Consider the following 17,257-nt stretch of genomic DNA (forward strand, 5'->3'; position numbering starts at 1 on the left):
TAGTGTTCCTTCTACCGTGGTGCTAAGACCCTTCAACTTTCCTAGGGCAGATGGTTTGAGATCTGTTTAATTCTAGGCCTGCTCATTCTGGTAAGAGCAAATACAGAGTAATCTGGCTCTGCTTTGAGTCCTGTCACTGATCATACTACTCCATGCATGGGGACCTTGCCCCAAAAAGCAGGGCCCTGAAACCCGGGTTGTTCTTAGCCAGCCATGGGGAAAACATTCAGTGTTAAGCATCATCCACGCACTGCATGGGCTCTGATTGGCTGACTGCAGCAAATGATGTCACAAGGACATCAAAAGAGGACATCTTTCCCTCAGCCATTCAAGAAGGTATCCAAGTCCCTTTCAGCACTGAGGAAGGTTGATAGGAAAAGAAAGATTGTTGAAGACCTGATATTTCCCACCATGCTTTCTGAAGGTGAGTTCTCATAATTTTTGAACATGTATGACTGTGCAAAGTTCAACTAGAACTGAAATGGATATTGGGTTTGTGTTCAACAAGAAAAGGCTCAGAGGAGAACTGTCCAATGGAAAACCAGAATGGGAATTTGAGGACAAAGGGAGTGGGGAAAGGTGCAGAGGGCAGAGAAATACTCATAGTGGAAAAAATGGTGCATGTATGTAATTTTGATTATTCTTCAAAATAGTCTGATTTTTCAACAAAATCATTTAAAATAAAATATTTTCATTTAAATTTGAAACAAAACATTTTTTCTCTTCTTTTCCCTTCCCATCAAAAAAATTCTGCTTTCATTCCATTTGTTTGGAATCCAAATGAAAGTTTTTCATTTCAGATAGTTGTGATGAAATATTGGCAAAATCAACCAAAACCTTTTGAATTGAATGAACATTTTTCATTTTGTCTGAAATTTTTTTTGAGGAAAATAATTCCTGTTTTTTGAGCAACTTTAAATGATTCTGAACAATGACACTGATATACCAGCTTGTTCTTTCAAACAGTTTTCTGGGGGGACACTATTTGTTATTTCAGTGTCTGACTTTCATTTTCTCCAAATCTTGAATCTTTCCATGCTCTCCAGTCTCTACTTTTGGTGCAAAATTCATCTGCATCTGCCTGGAAATATTTGTGGTTGCTGTAATTCTGGTGTTCAAATGCACTTTCCATTCTTGTCAAGGGTTTATGTTATTGAAGGCAGCCTGCCATTCAGGTGGCTGGGTAAAAAGCAGTCTTACCATGGCTTCCTTTACATGCACGTTCTTTTCACCTCCCAGCTTTCTTTTGCCAGTGTTGATCTGTTTTGTGTTGTGTTTTATGAAATCTGGGATTTCTTTATGGCCTATAGCTGACATGTTTTCCCCAACTGGGAACTGGATGTGTCTTTGCTAATGTCACTCAGATGCCGACTGACTCCTACATGAAGTTCTCTTGGACTTTCTCCAAAGCAGTGTGGTTATCATCACGCTGTGTCACTGTCTACATAGAACAGGTTAGATCCTCAGCTGGAGTAAATCAGCATGGTTCCATTGACTTCAGTGGATTGATGCTGATTTACATCAGCTAGGGGATCTGCCTTCCCTCCCCATTTTTTACATAACCAGATGAGAGGCATGGGCTAGATTTACATCTGATGAGAGTGGCAAAAACCCAGGATGGTTTATTTAGCCCGGAAAGGAGAACCATTAGGCTGAGGAACTCAAAATCAGGGAGGAGAGAGGGCAAAGTAATCAAGCTTCTCCTTTTACCCCATCCCCTAAGATGAGAGAAGGGGTCTGTCAATGACATTCAAAGGGTATACATATAGAAAGAGAGGCTACTGTATCCAGAGCATATTTGGCCTATGGTATTCTCTGCTGCAGGACAAGTTAAGCCTTGTGACTGGGTTTTAGAATGGCTAGACATATCGGTAGCTATGTCCCCTGGGATTATGAGGATAATCAAATTTCATGCTTCAAGATATAAGCTGAGAGCCTGCAGGGTTCGGAGAACAATCCTCATCCCCCTGCGCAGTGTTATACCTTTGCTGGATGCAGCATAGTGTCTTCCACCAGTTACTAGCCATTGCTGGAGACAGGCTACTGATCGAGACAAGGAGGGGTAGGATCTTCTCTGCTCAGGCACGTTTGTATGTTGGAGTTTGTACACATGGGTCCATATTCATTGAACTTGAAGCTGTTCCTGAAAAAGCATCAGTTTGGACATTTCCTAAATGCAAAGGTCTGTTTTTCTGCTTGAAACAACTTTTTATTTAGAAATTTACATTAATTTATAGTTAAAATAAGGATCAACATTGGAAAAAAATGTTATGATTGACTCGATCTCAAAAATGTTCATGATCATGGTGGAAAAAAGACAGATTTTGACTTTGTCCTGGTGCAGGAAAATAGTGTACCATGCAGCTTTTTGCTTGGGCAAATGCAAGGACTGCTCCTTCCTAGCACCCTGGTGGCATGGAGAAGAAAACCCAATGGAGATGGGCAAGAGACCTGGCTTTTCACCTCTCCTCCTCACCTGTCAGGGAGAGGCTGTCACACAGGGGGTCCATGTCTTGGTATCCTAGGAGATGGTGGAATATGTGCATTCCTTTTGGTCTTCTTGAGATGCACAATCATTCCTGGAGCATCCCCAGCTCGGTGTGGCTCCTATGGGCCTTGTGTTTATCAGGCACAATCTGACCTTTCTTAGGGTTTTATGGCGGAGAAGCTGGATCTTCTGCCCTGGCAGGCTGTATTCTTAAAACTGGAAGTCTAAAGCCAAGATCCTAAGGCTAGGTTTTCCAAAGCATCTAAGTCCCATTTTCAAAAGTGACTTCATGCCCTTAGAAGCCTAAGGTTGGGATTTTCAAAAGAGCCTAAGGGAGTTAGGCAGCCACCTTCTATTGACATTTAATGGGAGTTGGATTCCCAACTTCCTTAGGCTAGGATTTGCAAAGGCGCTTAAATCTCATGGATATTATGGGATTTAGGATCCTAAGTGCCTTAATCACTTTTAAAAATGGGACTTAAGGTGCTTTTGAAAATGTTACCTTAGGAGCCTAAGCCTATATAGAGGCATTGTAGCAGGGCCAGGCTGCCTCCTGAGCACCCCCTTGTAGCTGGAGGTTACTCAGTGGCATCTTGCCTCTATTTCCCCTTCTTCAGGGCCCCTTAATAATTCACTCAGTCCAAAGGTATGCAGTGGCAACTTGCGCAGGTCTCACTATAAGTCCTTGGGAGGCATGTCCGTGGTCTCAAGTCTCTTTGTGCTAGTGAAACCAAAAAAGTTGGCATTTACCAATTCTGCCTATTTCTTGCGTTGTGTCCGGAGCCACTTTGAGCTTCCAAGGCGGCGCCTCTTGCTAGGGCTAAGCCATGCTCAAAACAGGCTGATCTGGACTGTGCAAAAAGTTTCCATTTCAGAGCCTTGCACCATAAATTTAACTCTGCCTGAGTCAATCTAGTAAAACACTAGAACATCTTGTAAAATTCCCACAGACTAACTGTCGCTCACACCCCGCCCAGCTGTGCACTGTACCCATGGTGCGTCTGTTATATACCCTGCCTCCAGGCTGTCCCCAGATCCTGGCAGTGTCAAATGTCAGTAAATTTCTCTTCCCCTAAAAACTGAATTGTCCCCAGAGATGCACATGCAACAAAGCTAGGTTTTGTTCCCTTAAAGTCTCTCCTGGGTAAAATCACCTCCTTTCAGGCACTGCTGTTTGGATGTGGAGGCTGAAGCAGCGAATGACGTGATTTGTCTCTCCCCGTCACCTGTATGGTGTGTGCTACAAGTGTGGGTTTGAGTGGGGGGATGCAAAGGAGATAGCTATAGTGAATGCTCTGGCTGGGCTATAGGCTAAAGCCCAGCTGCTACTCACACTGGGGCTGGTAACCTGCCCACTTTGTAGTGAGGACATTGGCTAAACTACTTGATTGCTGGTAGTCCTCCTGTGCCTTCCCACAATTCTCTCCCATGCCTACAGGGACAGACAAGTTCTACCACACATCGCTGGGAAAGTGTCAGAGCGGCTCAGCTCATGGCAGCGCTAAGATCCCTGGGATGTGCCCCCAGATGTCCTAGCACCAAATACAGGACAGTGCAGCACTAGTGAGGACATGGTCACTTGGGCTTTGCAGGGTGGCTGCTCACGCCTGGGCAAGGCTGGCCTGGTGCCGATCACTGGGCTAACACTGCAGTGAAGATAGCGAGAAGACCTGCCCCAAAGATCCAAGGTCAGAGGCAGCTGCTGGAGCAGACCCCAGGTCTTCTGAGTCCCAGTCCACTGCCCTATCCAGTAGGCCACGCTGCCTCTCCAGTCATACTCTCCTCTCCCCTTTTGTGTTTCATCTTTCTCCTCTCCCCAAACCTCTGATTCCCTTACTCTCCCCTGCCTTGTGCTCTCACATTGTCCCCCAGAAGCCTCTGTCTCCTGTCCCTCTCTCCTGCACTCCCCCCATCCTCCAGTCTCTTGCTCCCCTTCCGCTTCCCACAGGTTCCTCCCGACACCCCACCATGTGCCTCTTTATCCCCTGTCTCCCTGTGGTTCCCTGCCAGTGCCTTTTGCCCCTCGGTCATGCCCATTCTGTTTCTGCCCCCTTTGCCCATGAGTCCTCAATCCCTTCTCTGTGCTCTCCCTCCCTTCTGGGCTCTCGGCCTCCCTTGTCCTGCTGCTCCAGGCTGGGGGATGGGTAGTTGGTGGGATTGGTCTCTCCCTCGCTCCTGCATGGTGGTGGGGTGGGTACTCTGACGGATTGCCAGGCTGATAGGGCGGTGACCCCACCAGAATTCCCCATGCTGTTCTCTGCGGCCCTGTCCCTCCCTTGCTAGAGTGACACATCTTCAGCCCTGGCTGATCTGAGCTGGAACCGGAGTGAAAGGCTCTGATGAGCAGCAGCTTCAGGATGTTGGACCCCTTTACCCCCCCCAACAGTGTGGCACAAAAGGCCACGTTGTCCCTCTGGGCTGAAAGCTGGGGGGACAAGACGTGCTGTCCTGTCTTGCTCCTGATTTCAACTCCCTTATGCATCCACCCAGTGCCAGTTGCAAGTCCAGTGCACGATGTGCATGATTTCCCAGTCCTCATGAAACCCCCACAGGAGTGTGGGGTTAGTCTGGGGTTAGGGAGAGGGCTGGTTTGTGGCTCTTATTTTCTTTTGTCAGTCTCCCTAGTACACCACCTGCACCGAAATCACAGCCCAACACCCACACTGGCAGTGCCCCCTCCCCAATGCAACGGCTCTCCCTGTTCAGTACCCCTCTCTCGCTCCCCCAACGCCATGGCTCTCCCCGTTCAGTGCCCCACTCACTTCCCCAAAAGGCTTTACCATGTGCCGGGAGGTCAGTCAACTGGGGCCAAGCCACCAGCTCTCTGATGTACAAGCCTGGGGGCTGCCAGCTCGTCTGATCTCGCCTGCTGTAGAATAACAGGAAGAATGAGCAGACCACGAGGGTGCCTGTGAACCAAAGCTGAAAGGGGCTCAGTCAACAAATTGTAACAAGCTTCTTTGGCTGCAGGGAGCAGCTCGGACACTTTTCTTCTTCCTGTGTGTGTGTGTGTGTGTGTGTGTGTGTGTGTGTGTGTGTGTGTGTGTGTGTGTGTGTGTGTGTGTGTGTTTTTTTTTTTAACTTATCTTATGTGTGTTCCCAGTGGATGGGGTGTTGGGCCTGTGGCGTGATGTGCAATCTTCGGTTTAAGTATTGGTATATCCCAAGAGGATACAGTATATTAATCATTGCAAACGCATGCCTGCCCTCGTACACCCTTCACTGACCGCCCATAGGAATTCGGTGATAAAGAAAGAAGTAACAGGACGACTCTAACCTTAGGGCCTGTGCCAGCCCTACTGAAATCATGGCAGTTTTTCCACTGAGACATAGGATTAGACTGTGTGCTCCTGATCTATCGATGTGGATACCACATGGCCCTCTTCACCATAGTATCTGAGCAGCTCATGCTCACTACTGGCATTACCTCGCTGTACAGATGTGAAGCCAGGGAATATTATCCCCATTTTACAGAGAGATTTGCCCAAGAACACACACGGAATCTGCAACTGACCCAAATATTGAACCCAGGCCACCAACTTTCCTACCCTGAGTGGTTTCAGTCTCTAAGATGTAATCTGTCACATTTCACCATTATCTTATACAATAGTAGTAAGAGAAAAGGGGGGAAAAAACCAGTCAGCTTCTCAGCCTGTAAGTGAAAACATTTGTTTTTGGATGACTGTTGTGACCTGCAGCATGAAACTAATGAGAGAGACTAATGATGGTGCATTGCAAACCGGGCATCCTCTGGCCAACAGCTGGGATGTAGTGGAAGCAGGTACACAACATGCCATCCTGACACACGTGCACCAACTCGTCTGGCCCACATTTTGTTTGCTTGAAGATTACCCACAAAACCGGGCTCTGGCCAACAGCCTTGAGGCAGGCTGGTATAACAGAATAGCTTTGGCAGGTTCGGTAGGGGGAGCCGTTTCTCCAGCTGAGCATGGGATAGAAGTCAAATGGCTTGAAGTGTAGGTATTTAACTGCGTGGATATAATGGAGTTTATCAGTTGTTCTCTTTGACGGAAGCATCAATTCTACTACTCCCCGGATGGTTTAGACTAATAATATCTCAAGGGTAAAATTAGCATGCGATTTCTGATGAAGTTTAACCCTCGAATGAGTGAATGGAGCAAGAAGTTGCTTTAGCTCCGAGGGCTCCATCCTATAAGGTGAAGCGCAACTGTTAGAAGTCCTGAGTGGCCTCCCCTCAGTGGGACCTGATAGCGCCCAGCACTTCCTGGAGCTGTCTGGCACCTCATGGGGTGGAAAATGGCAGATTGCTGTGCAGAGACAGCCTGTGTCCTACTGGTGGTTTGTTTTCCAGACCAGGGGTACTCAGTGTCAGGGTAGTGCCCCCTCCCCCATAGGGAGACACTACCAGATCCAGGGGCATTGCAGCTACCCATAGTTTCATTATGGCTAGCTGGAGGAGAACATGAAACTTTGGGAGGGGCCAGCTCAGAACTGTTTTCTGTTGTACCGAGGGGTTGGGGTTGCTGTCTAGAAAAGGCTGGGAGTCTCTACTTTAACAAACAGCGCCTTTCTTAGGCTGCTAGCAAACTAATTTTGAGAAAGGCCAAGTGCTTGAAGTGAACTTCCTTCACCTTGTGATTGTGATCAGCAAACACCTCTGGCTTTGGGGTACGGGTAAAGGGAATGGGGGACATGGGAAAAGGGGACACCCAGAGCCCCTGACATGAGGGGGTGGGGCACTGCAGAGTGCCTGGAATAGAGAGGGATGGGAGGGCTGCCCATAGGGAGCTTGTGGGGGGACTGAAGGAAGGCAAGGAGCTGCTGGGGTATGGAATGTGCTTGGCTTGCAGAAGCAACGTAGCGTGCAACCCTCTAGAATTAAAGATGAGAGAGCAAAACCCTCCCAAGGGAAAGTTTGACTTTGGGTCTTGCCCTTCCTGTTGCTTTGATGTTTTAATTTCGTTTGGTTTTGCTGCCTCTTCAAGAGCTAACAGACACACTAGAGGGGGTAAGGGCCCGAGAGCCTCTTGTGAAAGTATATGAGAGGAGATGAAAGATGAGTGTGCCTTGTAAATACTTCCAGAGACCCTTTAAACCTCAGGTTTTGAATCTGGGAGGCCCTATCTGAGTGGAAGGAGAGATTCTAGTGTCTTGCTGTACCGTGCCCATTCACAGCAGGAACCTGTACCGTCTGAGTCCTCATTACCTTACTGAGCTCCTTGCACCCTATACACAATCATCTAACCCAGTGTTTCCCAAGCTGTGTTCCATGGAACACTGGTGTTCCGCACGATGTGAATAGGTGTTCCGTGAAAGAATCGTAATTTTTAAAAAAAGGGTCTTTATATTTTTTTTTATTTTAAATTAGGCATAGTTTACAACTCTTTTTGAATGACTATAATTAATCTAAAACTCTCTTTCCGGTTATTGATAGATCTTGTATTGAATATCATGGCGTAAAGAGAATGCGGCACTCAAGCATGTTGATGTTTGCTCCTTTCGGGTAAGTTTCAGTTAGTGACGTTGTACCCCTTCCGTTCGAGGCTGTGCGAACTGCAGCGGTATGCACACACCATTCTGTTTACGCCATGTTGATTATAACAGATTCACTCAACACGTTTCAAACCTGTGGGCCTTTGCCATGTGTGTGATAAGCACAACTAAACACGCTTTGTTCAAAACAATATAAATATTTGTAACAAAATTTGACAATCAGTATTTCTAAATATTGTTACTAAACCTAATCACCATGGATTTGTGGCTGAAAGAAGGAACTTTGAAACGAAAAGCAAATTCTTCTGGTACTCCAACTGTGGCTGAAATAAATGAGCAAAATATTGCGACACTTCAAAGTGCGGATGAACAATCGCAGTCTTTTTTTGCCGAAAAATCTGTTAGTACTAGTGAGTTATCCAAGGTGAAAGAATTTCCACCGAAGTATATCAAAAACCAAGAAGAAGCAGGTGTTTAAGAGATCAAAATGAAAGTATGATGAAAGTTATTTGTCTTTTGGTTTTACGTTTGTTGGAAATAAAGATGTTCCTGATGCGCAGTGCGTTGTGTGCAGCAAAATACTAGCAAACAGTTTATTGGCTCCTGCTAAACTTTGTAGGCATTTGGAAACCAAGCAGGATGAATACAAAGACAAAGATATAAGTTTTTTTCCAAGAAGCAGCGTGACTCACTTGGAAAATTGTAAACTTTTGATGATTAAAATTGCTAAAACAGACAACGAAAGTGCATCAGAGGCATCTTATTGAGTAAGTTACCATATAGCGCTTGCCGGAGAAGCTCACGCTATTGGAGAAACACTTATCAAGCCTTGCGTGAAAGATATTGTAATGTGCATGTTGAGTGAGCAGTGTGGTAAAAAAATTGATGCTGAACAGTTGTCAAATAATACTGTTGCATGCCATATTACAGATCTTGCCGATGACAGAGAAAAAGAGCTAGTTTGCCGACTGAAAATTTGCCATGAGTATTCATTGCAGCTAGATGAGTCCACTGACGTTTCAGGACTTGCTGTGCTACTCGTATCTGTCTGATATAGATTTAATAATATTACTGAAGAGGATCTGCTCTTATGTGAATCTGTGCAAAGCATCTTGACTGGAGAAGAAGTATTCAACTGCAACAACAATTTTATCAGAAAGCATGACATTAGTTGGGGAAAATGTATTGATGTATGTACTGATGGTGCTCAGGCAATGATTGGAAAGATGAAGGGAGCTGTAACGCAAATTATAAGTGTGGCACCAAAAAGCACTAAGAGCCATTGTGTTCTATGCAGACAAGCACTTGCAGTTAAAAAAAATACCAGCATATCTGAAAATTGTGCTCGATGAAGCAGTACAAATTATCAATTTTTGTCAAATCTCGACCACTTCAATCCAGGTTATTTAAAATTTTGTGCGAGGAAATGGGTAGTCAGCACAAAACGCCTCTTTTACATACGGAAGTGAGGTGGCTATCCAGAGGAAAAGTGTTTGTGAGGCTTTTCGAGCTTCTTAGTGAACTACTGGTATTCTTCACTTCAGATAATTCAGGATGAAAATGTAATGACTGTCTGACAAATTCCTCGTGGCTAATGAGGCTTGCATATCTTGCAGATATTTCTGCAAATTTAAATGAAATTAATCTGTTGCTGCAAGGAAAGAATGTGACCATTTTTACTACAGTGGATAAAATTTCATCGTTAAAAAAGAAACTGGAATTCTGGGCATCTTCTGTAGAACAGAATAACTTCGACCCCTTCCCTATGGTACATGAATTTCTGACTGAAATAAATTCTATAGTCTATGAACAAGTTTCCAGCACCATTTTACAGCACTTACGTGACTTGCAGGCCCTTTTATTAGAATATTTTCCTACAACTACTGATGCTGATGCTTGGGTTCCAAATCCATTTGTAATTACAGCCAAACCAGTCGGCTTTACTGTGCATGATTATGAAAGCCTAATTGACTTAATTTCTGACTCCTGATTTGAAACAAAAATTTAAGGTTCTTCCGCTGAATACTTTTGGGGGCAGTCTAATAGAGTACCCTAATGTGGCTAAACGTGCAGTTCGAGTGCTCCTTCCTTTTGCTACAACTTATTTGTGTGAGACGGGATTTTCTTATTATACTGCAACAAAAACCAAATACAAGAATAGACTTGATGCTGCGCCTGACGTGAGGATTCAACTTTCCAGAATTATTCCTAATATTAAGTGAATTTGTGATAGAAAAACTCAGAAACACCAATCCCATTAAGTCCAAATTTGAATTTCTGTTTATAAAAATAGATTTTCCTAGTAAAAATCTATTTTGTTTGGTGTTTGTGTGTATATAAAAACAGGTTTTTTAAAGTAGAACACTGTTTTTGATTTTGACTCTTGCACTTGATTTTTGTACTACTTTATACGCACGTTCCAGTTAGAAATTGTTAGTTCAAGTTATTTTAAATTTGTATTTTTGCTTTGTTTCATAAAATACAAGATATTTGCATAAATAACACAATTTTTATTTGAAAACAAAAGAAGACTACAGAATAATATTATAAGTGTTCTGTAATAGGCTAAAAAGTGTTCTGAGGACAAAAATGTTTGGGAAATGCTTATCTAACCCTTTAGGCTCAGAGGGAGTGGGGACAGGCCTGGCCTGAAGCAGTATGGACTTTATATCGGATTCCACGCGGGCACGTGGGTCGATGTAGATACATTGCTTTGTGGGATCGGGAACCAATGGCTGAAATGTCTTCAGGGGCAGGGAGCTATCTGTGAATCTCTGTGTACACCTATCGCATGTGGCATGATACAAATTATACTTTAGTCGCTGCTTCTGTTGTGCTGTCACCCGCTACCATTCAACCTGAACTGGCATTTTTTCTAAATAAACCTGGCAAATCAAAACATCAAAAAACATTTATTCAGGTTGAATGAAACATTTTGTTCAACTCAAAAAGTTTCATTTAGAATTTGAGCTTTTTAAATGTAACTTTTTAACAATTTTAAAATAAAATTGGAGGAAATTTCTAAACAAAAAAGTAACAAATTAAAATGGGCCATTTTGAAAAATATTGAAATGAAACATTTTGATTGGAAATTTTTTTTAGGGTTTTTGTTGTTTGTTTGTTTGTTTGTTTGTTTATTGAAACAATATGGCCAAATCAGCACTATGTTTCCATTGGCCTGAATTAACTTTTTTCCCCAGCAAAAAATGCTTCATCTGAAAAAAGTTTGCTCAGCTCTACCTGCCATACAGTTTGCAGGTGCTTTGGGAGCCCCCTGAGTGGGGCTTTTTGGTTCAGAGAGCCAACTGGTGTAGAAGTTTCGGAGTCCAGGGCTTTGCGTCTGGTCCCTGGCCTATGACGTTCTCTAGATCTGACCTTCTGAAAAGAGCCTAAAGACCTGTTTATTTAGCAGGGCACTATGATCTGAGGTTAAATGTTTCACTGGCCATGGTGGGTCTTATTGTGAATTACAAAAACAAAATCTTACTGTAGGGTTTTCTCCTTGACTATGTGACAAGTCACTCCTGTCCCCTCTCCTATTTAACATATTCCACAGATCAGTCCACTAGAGACACATAGAATTGGCTTCCAGCAGTCTGCTTAGAACACCCAGCCCTGTCTACCCACTCTGCAACATTTAGCACAGATGATGCCACTATTCCATTGCCTGGTAGATATAAAGGCCTGGATGGAAAGCAGTTGGATCAAAATAAGGCAGAAGGGAAAGGGAAAGCACTTCAGGGAACTAGTTGGAGCCATGACATCCGCCATGACATCACCCTCATTGGAGAACATCTGCCTTCAAATTGACGAGATGTTGTCCTCTTGAACTCCCTGTCGTGCCCTTGGCACCAAAGTAGCTGCAATGACCAGAAATATATTTTATCTCTCTTCCATTGGCCGGAAGGACATACCTTTTCCCCTTGGCCACCAGGACAATAATACAGGGTTTAATCTAGGCTACTGCAGCACTCTACCTGCACAGACCACCCACCAGCTCCAGATGGTCAAAAATACAAAACAGTCTGCTTCCTCCAGATAACATTGCGCACGTGCTCCATGCTGCACATTGACATACTGAAGACCCTCTTCAAGGTACTGGGCCTATTGTTAAACCTCTCAATGAGCTACCTATTTTACTGAATGCCTCTCTGTGCATATCCATGTGACAGCTGCACTCCACAGGCACGTCCCAGCTGATACAGGGAGTGGGTGTCCCTGGTGGAGGGACCTTGGCTCCCTAGAGCTGAGGATGCATCCAAGATATCATGCTTTGATCTGTGACAAACTGGAATCAATCTGGAGATTAACTTCATAACTTCAGATCTTTGTCTCCACAAGCTCTGAACTCAATAGGAGCCACATGCCACTGGCTATTTAGGGCTCCTTTCTGTGGCCCATCTGAGCACCTGCCACACCACCTCCCTCTCTGTCACCCTACATCACCAGCCTCCTTTGAACATGTCTCTCCCGGCTCCCCACTTCCCCAACCTTGTTCCTTCCCAACACCAGAGGTGAACAGAAGAGACCCAAACTCCTCACAATTAATGCAAATTAATCTAGATTTATTCAAGTACTTTTCTGGCATAACTGCTTCAAACAGGGTATGAAAAAAGGGCAACAAAAGGAACTGAATCCTTAGAATCTATGAGCCAGATTCTGCTCTTGTGCCAGTGTAAATTGGGAGTAACCCTTGCAAAGTCAGTAGAGTTTCACTGGTGTACATGAGATCAGAGCTGAGACCGAAGATTCTCCATAGGTTCCCTGGGCAGCCCAGCTCCTCCTCCTCCTCCTCCTCTCCTGTGAGCCAAAGGAAAACAGAAATTCGGGCAGGCTGCACAAAGTTTCCGAGCAGTTACCCAAAGTCTCAAGAAGCCGTTCAAAGACAACAAATCACAAATGAGAAATGTATCAACTTGACACATGTCAGAGAAGTCTGAGATGGAAAATCCCCATTCGATAGATCCTTCAGCCCTTTTCCTTGCTTGCACACGATCGCTCCCTATGGTCCATTTAACACTAGACTGGGCAGAGTGCTTGCCAAAGTCCCTTTGCTTCCCTTCAGAAACTCCTCCATGGCCTAATAGTTCTCACTTTCTTAATGTTAGTCCATGAGCACTGGCTCCCCACTCACTTTGGTACTGACACCTTTTCAGTATGTATAGACTCAAGTGATACTTACCCAAGCTATTTACCACTTGCAATATTTTCCCATAAGTCAATACCAGCCTCCAGCTCCTGGATTATTGGCTGCTCTTCCCTGCATAAGAACAGCCATACTGGGTCAGTCCTATGGTCCATCTAGGTCAGTAGCCTGTCCTCTAACAGTGGTCAGTGCCAGATGTTTCAGAGGGAGTGAACAGAATGCCAATTTATGGAGTGATCCATCTCCTGTCATCCACTCCCAGCATCTGGCAATCAGAGCCTTAGGGACATGCAGAGCATGGGGTTCCCTGAAGCTCCTGCTGTTGGTCAATCTTTCCAGTAGTACAGAGCCCAGAACTGAGGCCCCAGATCTACAAGGTTTTAAGCATGGGCTTAAATCCACCTTTGTGCAGCAAAGCATGTGAGTGTATGCTGAAATGTAAGCACCTGCGTACGAACTTTGCTGCAGCAGGGGGGCATTGATTGTGCCCATCCTGGGATGAGTTCCCAGGGGGCTAATGGATTGTGCTCGTAACAGGCTCATGTGGCAGGAGAACGCCAGTCTCTTGACCCTTCACAGAAGCTAGCCAAGGCCTAGGGAGATGAAGTGACACATGGAGAGGCTGTGGCAGACTCAGGAATAGAACCCAGGAATACCTGTTGCTTTGTTTATTGCTTTTCTTTTAATAAATGTATAATAAGCCCATCTCACTGGCACCTAGATGGAGTACGGCTCAGCAGTTCAAGGGCAAATGTGGAAAGATAAGGAAAGAGAAGTCTTACGCTAGAAAAGATTTAAGCCATATAACGTGCTCTGAGGGAATGTCTGAACTGCAGTGAAACAGCCGTGGCTGACTCCTGTCAGCTGACTTGAGCATGTAGGATTGGGCTATGGAGCTGCTTAATTGCAGTGTAGATGTTCAACCTCTGGGACCCCATGAGGAGGGAGAGTCCAAAAGCACCGCCCCCCAGCCTGACCCTGAATGTCTACACCACAATAAAACAGTCTCCTAGCCTGAGCCCTGTGATCCTGAGTCAGCTGATCTTGGCCAGCCATGGGTATTTAACTGCAGCTTAGACAAACCCTGAAAGGCTAGCAAGCGTGGGCTCTGGGGGGATCACCAGAGGTAGTTTTAATGTCAGGCCACCCAGTCATCTGGGACTGCCTCAGCTGGTCTGCAGTATCGTTGTGGTGTCCAGAGCGGGTACTAGGCCTGCCGACAGCCAGCTCCCAAACCTTTTCCCACTTTGCAGGTTAAAACTAACCTCTTGAACTCCAGGCAGAAGCAGACAGGAAACCAGTGCAATGCAATGAGCCTTGGCATGGCATCTTCCTGCTGGCCTACTCTAGCACCTGACTTGACCTTCACACATCATTGCATGAGGCTGACGAACCAGAGGAACTGATACAACCCTAGGCTGACAGGGACCTAGGCAGATCTTTGATTGCCATACTATCGCCTTCTCAATATCCTTCCCCAAACAACCCAGGCTTGAGACAAGGCCAGGAGGTGAATGGTCAGACAAGAGCTGGGAGAGCTCGGTGTGGCCTCAGGGCATCTGGTGTCCCAGGACTCTGCAGTTAACACTAGCCTGGCCCAGGCACACTCTCTGGATGTTCCCCAGGCAATTTTCAAGCCAGTTTTCAGGCAGAAAATGGTGCTTTGGCTAAACTGATTTTTTTCATAGAACTGCATTGATTTCAAAGTTTAGGTTCTGACAAAAATCAGAACAAAAATTGATTCTTTTCCTTTTTGAAATGTACCTTGTTTTCTATTTAAAAAGAACATAAAAATACAAAGGTTCAACATTGCAACAATGCATTGTGAATGTACTGGAAGGAAGAACCTGGATTGACCTGTCGTGACATTTTTGGAGGGGGAAATTGTTTTGCGAAAAATCTCAGAGAATTTTTCATGGGATGTAAAATCTCTAGATGAGTCCATCTGTGGAGCCCCTCCAGCTCCTAAGGGCGGATGCAGAGCAGAAAGACCAACACTCCCTGAGCTTATACTGAACTGACTACCTGCCAGACAGAGCTGGGCCACAATACAGGGGCCCCAGCCAAATGCTGCTAAGACAAGCAACAGTGCAGTCATGGGGTAATGGGGTACTATCTGCCAGTTACCTTGTATTGTGCAGCTGGCTTGGTTTGACTTTGCTCCTCCTAGAAGCAGCAGTTAAAAAAGACAGTCATACTGATGAATAGGTTAAAAGTATTTAAAACATCCTAAAACACTTGACAGGAGTTATACTGGGGGGAAAAAGAAACACCACATCACCCAGAGTATCCCAGAAACAAGAGATGGAAAAGACCCTCTAGTTCATCTCTCTGACAGAACAGAATTGTTCCCTATGGAGCATTTTACAATTTCTCGGTTAGGTAAATGTGTTCCCACCCCACAAAGCTGTGGAATTGTCTTCCAAGTAAAGCATTCATCACTATTAGCTAATGTACTGTTCTAGCTGTTATCATGCATTAATACCAGCAGGGCTGAGCCTTGAGAACTCCTTGACTTATGTGGAGCTTTAATATTAGACCTTTGTGAAACCACAACTCTCCTTCTCCTTCCAGGACTCAATAAACAGCTTAGTCAAGAGCCTGACTATCTGTTCAATTTAATTACAGATCTCTTGATTTATGATGCAGGAAAGGCTGTAAATGAGGACATCGCATTGGCAAGTCAAACTCGAAACGTTTTCAAAATCAGCAACAAAAATCCTCACATGAAGTCTTGTGAAAACAACCCCCTGGAGAACTGAGTGCAGCGTTTAGCCAGTCTCAGTGTTTACCCAACAGAAGAGATGAATGACCGACTTTGATTTTTCATAGGTGTGCAAATAAGGAGCATTAGACTTGCTTATCCCAAAGTGTTGACCTTCATCTGTCAGTGCTGGTGAGATGATCACGTGGCCGCATGCCCCAGGGGAGCCAAAGAGTTGGAGATTGTGGCTTGGCACAGTTACTCTCTGTCAGGAAGGCAGAAGGAGGTAGCTTTTCATTTAACAGGAAGTCTAGAGTACCGCTCACAATATGACTAGCAATAAAAGTTACTTTCTAGATGCTCAGACATCAAAAGTCTCCACTGAGCACCAAATAATCCCAAAATAAAAAAGCACAGCAAGAAAAGATGTACCAAAAAATGAGAGAAGAACTCAGCCCCAAAGTCTGGTTTCAGCACTTCCAAACTGCGGGGCTGTTAAAAATCCTGATTCTGGAGTCACATTTTGTAAATGACTCTTTCTAATAGGATGCAATAAAATCCCAGATCTAAATAATCCCAAATGCTGGGGTATCTGGATCTGAATTTTGTGGTTTAGCTTTTTTTAACCCATCCTAAGCAAATGTGGCTCTTTGTCCCCATCTAGTGGCTTCTCCATGTAATACTTTATCAGTCTGTTACTGCTTCCAGATAACTGATTTAGTCCTTTTCCTCAAGTAGTAACAGCTCATTGTTTTTAGATGTTTGGAAAATTTTCATTGACTTTTTTAAATGAGAAAATGATGATTCATCAAAACAAACTGCAGGAAACAGTAAGTTTTCACAAATTTCATGTTTTAAAAAAAGTTTGGAAGAAACAGTTTCAAAATTATGAAAACGTACTGATATGACATTTTTAAAACAAAAAAAAATCCATTTTTTGGTTCAAAACCGCTTTACATTAAGAAATTTCAGCTTAATTACAGTAAAAATGTTTTGTAAAAAATGCAAAAGGTTGAAATCAGAATGAAACATTTCAAAAACGTCAAAACAAAACATGCTGATGGAACTGGTCTGTTTTATTTATTTATTTATTTTTGGATTGCAGGTTTGCTAAATGTTTTGAGACTTCAACTTTTCGTCTTGTTTCAGCTTGGGAAAGGTTTTTTTTTAAATCTCAAAAGTGTCCCCAGGATGCTTAAACCATTTCCCTCACAGCGCGAATGGTTTTTGTTCTATAGGTCCCAGGGTCAAACTCTACTTATGGCCCAATTGGAGCAAGTTACATGGTCAATGCAGAAGACGATACCAGAAGCAACACAAGAGCAAACCCTACCAATCCTTCTCTCCATAGAACCTGTACTATTAAATAATGTATGTGCATCCTGACTTCCATAACTGGGTGCATTTCAGAAATCTAAACAAATAAGCTAAAATATTAACTAAA

The 17,257-nt window shown here is 44.2% G+C and overlaps 1 pseudogene; it reads left to right on the forward strand.

The window, feature by feature from the left end:
- The first annotated feature begins 411 nt into the window (after window positions 1–411).
- Window positions 412–17,257, forward strand: part of LOC115655208 — a 31,679-nt pseudogene continuing 14,833 nt past the window's right edge.

This window comes from Gopherus evgoodei, chromosome 7, assembly GCF_007399415.2.
Source record: "Gopherus evgoodei ecotype Sinaloan lineage chromosome 7, rGopEvg1_v1.p, whole genome shotgun sequence".
NCBI classification, from domain to species: Eukaryota; Metazoa; Chordata; order Testudines; family Testudinidae; genus Gopherus; species Gopherus evgoodei.